We start from the raw sequence: 10406 nt of genomic DNA, 5'->3' as shown, positions 1-10406 counted from the left end.
TCTCATCATTCTAATACCCTCCCCAAATTTGATTTCTCGTACCTTGCTTCTACTTCCTGATGACACAAGTCTCTCATACACACCACCTCTGTTGTCTTGGAGTCTTTGCATATTTCACTGTGCCAACTTGGAATATATTCTTCCTCCTTGTCTATTTACCTTTTCCTCTTTCTTTAGCACTAAATTCAAATTCTAATTACTCCAAAGTGACTTTCCTGATGACTTAATACTCTAGCACATAACATTTCTTTCCCATTCATCTCTATAGCTCTCCTAGGTTGTATCACATAGTAATTTTAAAATCACAGAGTTGGAAAGAGCAAGGGTCATCTGTGCTAACCTGCTAGATAAAGAGAGAATTTCTTCAGATAGCACCATATGACAGAGATGATCATCCTACCTCAGATTAAATTTTTCCAGCATCAAGGAGTTCACTATCTCACAAAAGTTAGCTCACTGACTTATTAAATGTCTATATATTAAGACAAAACATGACTCCTTGAAACAATTAGGCATGAGTTTCACTGTATCCTCTCTGTTTAGTTCTGACTTTGCATTTTCCTTCACAGCAGGAGTATCTAAAAGACAAGGGTGTTGTTGCCTTATTCATATCCATGTCCTTAGCATCTAACACAGCAACTGTCCCATCTTATGCAGTCAGCATACGTTGGACAAATGGCTGCGAGGATTGCACTGCCACTGCTAGTGAGAACAGGAGTAGACCATGAGACAACATGGATCAATATTCTCTTTCCAATTTTCAGAACTGAGGGTTAAAGCTTCTCATCAGTTTCTAATGGTTATTTAGATTGGAGATCCATCTGCTCTTGAACTATATTACAACCATGTTTGTCCATAACTACATGACAGCAGAGAAACCTAGCCAGATAAAGGGCAACACCACAAATGTGCTAAAAGAACTGAGAGTTATACACAACATCCATGAGTTGAAGGGGGAGCTGTGGCAACAGAGAGCCTTCCAGTCTCTTGTTCCAATCCTCCAACAGGCCTGGCTCTGGACTCAACATTAGGGATCCACAAGAGGACCGTTTCTGACATCATCATACCATGTTCTGTCCTGTTTCTTGTGTAAACAAGATGGGGTGGGCTTACATTGCTTACGAGTATAAGGTAGCAAAGGCTACTTCTTTGACTTTAAACTATTAGAATAAAGGAGCAAAATCACATCCTGAACCTCCTAGACCATGCCACTACTCCTCCCTCCCCCATTTAGACAAATTGTCCCACATCTTCATTCTGAAGTAATAAACAGCTGGGAAGACTGCAGTCACTTCTTCTCCAACTATTCCTCAGAAAGTCTAGATAAACTCAATAGGAGGGAACACATATGGGGTATTCAATTTCTCTGAGTTCACAGTACAACACAGCAGACACTAGTTTTAAGAGGGGAACCCTCAAAGAGTAACTTCAATACTTGATTCATGCCTGTTTACCTCTCCTGGAGCCATTGATTTCCTTTCAGTGCCATATGTACTTTGATTCCCTAGCCTTCTAAAAACCCTTACAAGGTGTTGTCACCATAGCTCTACTCATTTTACAGAGGCAGCTAGAAAGCTAAAGCATTCAAGGTCTAAAAATAAGTAACCACAATGGCAAAATGGAAGGCAACCAGATACCCAGGACAAATGGTACCAAGTTATACCTCCTCCAAAAATAGCACATGAAAGAAAAATATGCACCAGCAAATCACAAAACTCTTTCTGATCTTCATTCATTCATTTGCCATTTATTATTTCCCAGACTACCCAGGTTCAAATCCCAGTTCTCCTTTCCACCAATATCATTTTAAATAAATGACTTAACATCTCAGCACCTATTCACCCCTTCTATAAAGTAATGATAACAGCAGTATCTTTTTCAGCAGTATTTTTATAATGATCAAATACATTAATATACAAAACTATTTTAAGCACATAGATTGAATAAATGTTAGTGCAATAGCCAAGACAGGATAGATTCTACTACAGTAACAAACAAGCCCCAGTTGTCAGTGGATTCAGGACGAAAGACCAGTCCTCTCATTCTACCTGTTTTACATTGGTTGGCTATTGGGAAAAAGGTTCTGGTCACTGCAGTTACTCAGAGACTCAAGCTAACAGGGTCTCAGACATCTTGTAGTGCTGATATCACTATAAAAGTCTTTGGAGTTCACCATATGAAAGAAAAGGGCACTATTTGCTGGGTCCGATACACATCTGCCTAAAAGTGACATGAACCACTTCTATACACTCTGAACTGACTAAAGTGAGGCACCCCTAACTTCAAGAGTGAAGGAAAATGTCATTCTCCCATGTCCATGGAAGAGGAGACCTACAATAGAAATATTTGTGAGACATCATGAGAACATCCACCGTAACTATAATTATTACTCTGTACCAGCCCCTATGCTAGACATCAGAGACTCAAAATAAACAGGTTTCCCCCAACTTCTAGAAACCTACGTTCCAGTAAGTCATACATGTGACATCTTCATTAGTTTATGCTGGACATTTGGCTTCAGTTTCTCTGTATTTGTGTGTGGACCCTGAGAGGATAAGTCATCTTTGAGGGTTGGTCTGGTGAACATCAAAAATGCCAAGATGTGTAGTTAAGGAATTTCATCAAACCAATTGCTTGTTAGCAGGCAGAAAAACTACCTGGAGAATGGTCCAAACAGACTTTTAGTCAGTTGGAGAAATTTTTTGAATAGTAAAGTAATTATTCTTCCTCTACTTGGAAAAGCAATGGGCACAAACTTTTTCGTGACCAACATTTTTGTCGTTTGGGAAGATATTTTTGTAAACAGAAAGAGCAATGTTAAAATGCACTTAGGAGCTTCTATAATGTGCAACAATTTTCTTAAAACTGCAATAGAAAAAAATCAACTGAAACATGAAAATTTAAAGCCCTATTACCCATATTTCACTCTGTAACATCCCACTTCCCATCATTTCTAACACGCATCTTAAGTGTGCTAATTGGAAAGGCTCTGCCGTGTATACAGCTCTGTTTTCAAGATGACAACTGCTTTGCTTTTATCACTGGGCTCAATACCAAGAGGGGAATCATTTTCAAAATTCAAAGCGTTTTGATCTGGTTGTGTCAACCGGCTGCCTGCACTCCGTTAGTATTCTGTCTTAGAGAAAAAACATGAACATTTCAGGTGGTGGGGCTGGGGAAAAGAAACCATCACTGAGTGGCTGAGTAGGAAAAGGTGTCTCAAGATTAAAAACAAAAGTCCAAAACACACTGATAGGGCTGCCGAATTATCTACCCCCCCCCTTGAGAAAAGCACACTAAATATGCTGCAAATGTTTATTGAAAAGGAAATCACTAACTAATAAATCCCAGAAAGGAACACTCAGTGAGCATAAGTACCACCCAAGAAAACAAGCAGGGAGATTTTCTCAGTTTATATTCATCTCCACCAAAACGACAAAAAACGTTGGGCAGTTGACAGCAGATGTGTGGTCTGGTGAGTGACTCATGCCTACGAAGAAATCTCAAGAAAACAGGATTAATACATGTTTTTGTGAGTCAGTCAATGTTAGAGCCACATATACCAGACAGAAAGATAGCATCTTCAAGTTCAAGGGCTCTGAGCTCAGAGAAGGAAACCCTTCACTTTTCCCCCTATTCAATGGTGCTCCTAAATGGCTAACACATGGAGGACTAAGGCTGAAGGAAGGATGCCAAACATTCAAATAAAAACAGAAATGTAAATTCATGAATTGCAGTGCTTTCCAATGGTGACTAATGGATTAATTATCTGGATTGAGGGCCATGTGCTCCAGTTTCCACCAAGTTGTTTAGATAATGAAGACTCAGCATTTTTACCAAACAGGGATTTCTTTAAAAAAATTATTTACTTATTTTTACATTTTTCCACATTTATTTTACATATCAAAAAGTTTTTGCTCATACTCCATAGTTCTTGTCAGTGAATAAACTTTCAAAATTTCAAGAAACTGAATTTAAAGATAATTATTGGAATATTTGTTATAATTTTGTTTGTGACAGAGACATTATGGTTTAAAATATTTTTTGAGAAAATATTTACATGTCAACCACTCAGACTGTTGGAAAGCACACAATTCACCTGGCACACAATTCACACATGAACCTTCTCAATTCAACCCTGCCTACCAAGTATTCTGTGATACACCATCGGCTAGCAAAGATCAGTCTCTTTTTCTTCCTTCAAAGTCTTCCTCAAGATAAACCTCTGGTTGTGACTGCTCTCTTGCAATCTCTACTGATTACAATGCAGGACTGGAAAAGTCCAGGTTATTTCATGGTATGATTTCTTTCATATAGACTCTCTAATCCTCTCTGCCAGGTAGAACTGTTCATGGTGCCAGGCCATCTTTCCAAGAGCTTCCGTTGGCTTATTTGAGATTTTTCGTAGCTCCATAGTTGTCTGGTTTAATCTTCAGATATGACATTCCAGTCAAAGCCCTGTCCAGTAATGAGTATTTCCAATTTCTGGTTCAAGGCAACAAGTATTATTGAATTTATACAAATAATCATTCCCAAACAGGTATTTTTGGTAAGACAATAACTAGAAGTCATTTCTTGATCCTCTCCTCAACACAAACTTGGAGAAAGCAAAGTTTATCAATGAAAGGCAACAACAAAGTAATATAACCCTGTCTTCCAACTGAGAGTTTGCAATATGGGGGAATTTTGGACATCTGAAATTGCAAGCAAAGTATATCTATGAGACATCAAACACAACCTAAAGAAAGCTTGTATCATTTCCTGGAGGATATCAGTTTCTCAAATGAACCTGTGGAGTAGAGTCTTCTCCATTCTAGATCTGTCCAAATACTATCACACACTCTGTAAATAAAATCCAAAACTCTTTTGGGGGAAAAAAAAAGAGATCTGAGGTGTTCTAATTTGGAAAAGACTCCTTAAATGTGAAATAAATGGTTCTAAAGTCTTATTGGTTTGCAAGGAAATCAGTTGGGAGCTTTTTTAAAATACAGGTTCTCAGCTTCTCGACAAGAGATTCTGATTGAAGTCCTAGCAGACTGAGATATAAGCAGTTCGGGTTCGGTACTTCAAGAAATTCAGGTTTCTATCCATGGGTCTACACTGCAGGTCTCTTTTGAGTGGACCTCTTTCAGAAGAAAACACACAAAAGCAGTGATCTCCTAGAGCTCCCCCAGTACTGTGCCAGCTCCACCTCGGTACTCCCAGTGTGCTACATACACCCCACTCTTTGTATCATCTGACCTCAGATTTCCCGAGCCCTCAGCCTATTGCCTATTTCTGTTCTGCTAACATCCACACTGCCCAGGTTGCCTGTTCTGCAGAAGCCTGCTGTTGTTCCAGAATCCACACTGACTGCTATCTAGAAATTCTGGATTCTCCTCAGGATTCCGACCTTGCCATAACCTGTACACAAGTACCTACCCAATCATATCTTGTCAAAGATTCCTGTTTGTACCTAGGTTCCCCATACACCTGGAACACAGCCAAAGGGAATAGGATGATCACATAATATAATCATATTTGAATGAAAGTGGCAAGATTTGGGGGAACATGTACAGGGACAAGGTGTCCACTTGCCCCCAAGCATATATTCCTAAATTTCCAAATCTTATACTCACTTCTCAAATAAAACTAGGAAACACACACTACACAGATAATCAGGCCCTGAAAGAAAGTATGTGTGAATAATGGAAACAAACAAAATATAGATTCTAGAAGCTCTGTCAATAATTGCTGGCTGGATTCCCACTGCACTATTTAACTATAAATCCATACTCACTAAGGATTGTATCACAGATCATAAATACCTGTTTATATCATGTCACCACATTCAGAATTGCCCCAGAAAATCATTAACTGGCAAAGAAAGTTTTGCAGTTTGGAAGGTGGTGGTAATGAAATGCTCCTCTCTGCATTTCCTACGCATGGCTGAAAGAGCAGAAAGAAATCTCTAAATATATATATATATATATATTTTAACACCCAATCATAAATATCTACCACCCTTCCCAAAGACACACTGCACGTGCTAATTTATACCATGCTGCTAACTTTTTGTTTCATGCTACATTGATGGGCTTGACAGTTTTTCGAAGAGTTTATAACTGCAGCAGTGTTGATCTTATTTAAAGAGAATATTAAATCAAATCCCTTGTCATCGGCATAAAATCTCCTATAGCATCAACAAAAGGCAGCAGTTTTTATTGATTCCCTGATACAAAAGACGTATGAAGCAGACTGACGCTGCTCTGGGAGGAAAAAAAAAAAAATCACAATTAAAGCCCCATGAAAACTATTAGTCATTGGAAAGGTCATCATCGACTTCTAATGGCATCCTAAAGGGAAACAATATGCTTCACTTCAACATCAAGGGCAAAGAGAATAAAATATCATATTTCCACGGTGGGCATAACAGAGGATACCAAGAAGCCCAAAATAAATACTTGTTGTACCAAAAGGCAATCCTAATAAAGTATAATTCACATCACTCAATTCACTGTCCACATTCACCGTAGAGAATCTCCAAGGGAACGGCTGATGAAAAATGCATGCACACATCCAGATGTGCTTAGTTTTGCTGAATGAGCCAATATAGCATGTGCATCGGCTATGCAGGAAAGGGAGTCTACTGTTCTGTCCAGACAAGTGACCATTTACTATATGGAAGGTAGGAAGGGAGCCACTGTCCTCCAAATCTTCAGCTTCCTTACTTGTAAAGGGTCTGAACTAGAATCTAGTGTATTTGATTTGATAAGCAAACTGGTTTCCTTTATCATACCAACTCTGATGGTTGAAGTAACATCTTTCTGGGTCTCTGTGTCCTTAGTCCTAAAATGGAAGGAATATTTTGTTGATAAGGATTCTGAGTCCATATGCAGGCTCAGCAGTATTTAGTCATATGTCTCAGGGGTACCAGAGGGCACGTGACAATACCCAAGCTAGCTTCAGTCCTACAGTGCCTAAAATTCACACCAAGAACACCATAGAAGGAGTCTAATTTATCATCAATTGATTAATCTGAAAGAAGTTGATATGTTCTCAGTCAAGGCTCTCTGTAAACTCCAGACCTCAGCAGGGGTAGGGGGTGGTGCTTATTCATAAAGGAGAGAAGGGTTATAAGAATAACCAGGAAGCCAACCACTTAAATTACACCTATGTTTGTTCCCAAATTGAGACTTTAGAGCCTCCTTCAAAAATCCTCTATTCAACAGGTAATACAGTGGTTATGGCACTAGACACCCACATGGCTGACCATGGTTCAAGTCCCGGACCTGGCAGCTTGAAACTCATGCCAGAACATGTACATGTGTTCCCAAAATCCTAAGAAGGAAACAGAGAATAAGGGTGTGGCCATCCCTCATCACCACCACCCAGGAGATGATTTCTCTTTCTCTTTCTCTCTCTCTCCTCCCTCCCCCCCATATCTGGTGAGTGCATGCACCCTATACCAAAAATCTCTAAAAACAAAACAAAACAAAAACACCTCCTATTCAGAGATATATTGTAATTTTTACCAAGTGTCTTAATTTATTCAATAAGGAATTCCTAAAGACCTACTAGTAGGAAGCACTGTGCTTTATAGCACCTGTTTTAGCGACATTTTATCTCCTACTCAGACCCCTCCTCTAAGTTCCAGATCCATATATGCAACCTCTCTCTCCTCATCCTTTCTTAGAGGTTTCAAGGGCAACTCAATGGTCTAGAACCCAATTTGTAATTGTCTCTTGTACCCCACCACCAAAGCAAAAATAAATCAAAACCACGTGGTCCTCTAAGCATTCATATACAAGTAAATGTCCTACCCACCACTCATCTATTAGATTATGTTGTATGGAATTCCCATTTCTGGGACCAGCAGATGGCGTAATGGTTATGTTGCTGGACTCCCATGTAGTCAACCACAGTTCAAGTCCCGGATCCAGTGGCTTAAAACTCATGCTAGGTGTGTGCATGCGTGCCAAAAATCCTGAGAAGAGAATGGAGGAGAAGGGACTGCAGTATGGCCAAAACCTCCCAGGGGAGGTAGGGCGATTTCTTCCTTTTTGTCTCTCTGATGAGCACACACACCCTATAGCCAAGATCTCTGAAAGAAAGAAAGAAAGAAAGAAAGAAAGAAAGAAAGAAAGAAAGAAAGAAAGAAAGAAAGAAAGAAAGAAAGAAAGAAAGGAAGGAAGCAAGGAAGGAAGGAAGGAAGGAAGGAAGGAAGGAAGGAAGGAAGGAAGGAAGAAATTAATTAATTCAGCCAGACAGTCATTTATGCAGAATGTTGATGATTTCATGAGGTTCAACTCAAAGTTCAGAGCTGGAAATCTAGACATCATCTTTGGTACCTTTTGTTTCTTCAACCCTTTCCACAAAACCCTGCTGACTACATCTCAATACACCTTAATATCTACTGCTTCTACTCCACAGCCATGACTCTGGTCCAAATCCTTATTCTTTCTCCTAAACAGATAACACCCACCAAATGGTCCTTCTACTTTTACTCCTCCTACCTACCTTCAATCTGTCCTACATATTGCAGAAAACATGACTTTACATAATCCAAACATAGTTTTGCTAGCTCTCTACGTAAGACACTTCAGTAGCTCTGTGTGGCTCATGAAATAAAGACCACAGCCTTCAGGGTTCTACTTGACTTTACACATCCCCTGTCTACTTGTCTTTGTGCATTGTTGTGTTCCTCACAGAAGTACCTGAGACTTGGTAATCTGTAAAGAATTGAGGTCCACTTGACTCATGATTCCTGTGGTTAAAAAGACCAAAAGTATAAGGCTAGCACCAGGGCAGCTATATCACAACATGGCTGACAAGCCAGAGGGGATGGCAGCTGCACTCAGAGAGAACTTGTTCTGTGTTCCATGTGGGTCTCTGCCTGCCTCACTTCCTCTCCTTATAAAGCTACCAGAACTCAATCACTGAGGTCTTATCCTAACCACCCAATCACTAATATCTTCCCCAAAGCTCCACCTTTCCACACCACAATTTCAAAATATGTTGTGACTTTCCAACAACCCAATAGATCAAGTTTTCACTTTAACTCTGTTACAATGGCTCAACGCACAAATTTGGAGGGACACAAACTATAGCACTACTGTCCTGGCCTCATCACAACCCCACCTGCTCTCTGCACTACACCTGCACTGGCCCTCATCTAGTGTCTGAACTTGCCCATCTCCTTCTGGCCAGAGACTCTGCTCGTGCTAGTTCCCTCTGCCTGGAACAATCTTCCCCTCCTATTCTGCCACCCTATCTCAGCTCAATCATCACTTCCTCAGTCAGGGCATGCTTCAGGAGAACATAACTGATACAATCACATAGGGCTCCACATTTAGAAGGTCCCTGTGCTTGAATTAACATTCTGCTGTTAGGGCCAGCAGGTGGCATGGTGGGTAGAGTGCTGGACTGCCACATGGATGACTGCAGTTGTTCAAGTCCTGGACCTGGTAGCTTGCTTTCTCACTTTCCCTCTGTCTCTCTGTCTCTCTTTCTCTCTCTGGTGAGCATACGTGCCCTATAGCAAACTAAAAAATTATAATAAATAAAAATTTTAAATTATTTTTTAAAAAGAAAAGAAAGAGAGAGAGAGAGAGAGAAAGAAAACATTCGGTCACCTTAAAATTCTTCTTTTTTTTTTTTTTTAAGAGGTTTTTGCCTTAGAGCACATGTACTTGCTAGAGAGACACAGAGACAGTGAGACAGAAAATGAAAAATCACCCCCCAAGGGGGATGGCAAGGTATCAGTCTCTTCTCCTCCATTCTCCTCCTGGGATCTTGGGCACACACACTTATGTACCCAGTGTTATTTTCAAACCACTGGGTCAGGGACACGAACCACTGTTGGACATGTGGGAGTCCAGTAACGTAACCACTATGCCACCTGCTGGCCACCAATAACTTTAAATAAGAGATTCTAAATTTTCATTTTGCATTTGGACCCTGTCCTCAGGAAAGCTGACTGCCTCAAAAAGTTCAAATGTCCCCTTCACAATCCTTGACAGTACTGTGTATTTTATACCATCTGCTGTAGTCAACATTTCAACACAAAATTGAGTGACTATTGGATGGTTTTTCCTTTCTACTAGAACATAAACTCCATGAATCCAGAGTCTACGTCTGGTATGAGATTATTACTTCATACAACCCTCACCCCCACCCAGCATACTCCAGGTAATCAGTAAAAGATGGCTGAATAAATTTGTATATTATCAGTATTGTTACTGTTATTACCCTATTCCATTAAGGTTAAGAATCTAGCCAGTAAGATAAGGGAACTACACAACACATGAGTGGGTAATTCTCATGGAGTGCTACTGACAGAACACATCCCCCGTTGGGGTGGGGGGCACTGTAAAGCTTGCAGGGTAATCCTTTTTGGGAGGTGTGTATGGGGGGGGGCTAACGCA

Source organism: Tupaia chinensis, unplaced genomic scaffold (assembly GCF_000334495.1).
Source record: "Tupaia chinensis unplaced genomic scaffold, TupChi_1.0 Scaffold000635_2, whole genome shotgun sequence".
NCBI lineage: Eukaryota > Metazoa > Chordata > Mammalia > Scandentia > Tupaiidae > Tupaia > Tupaia belangeri.
This window is presented reverse-complemented; position numbering follows the sequence as displayed.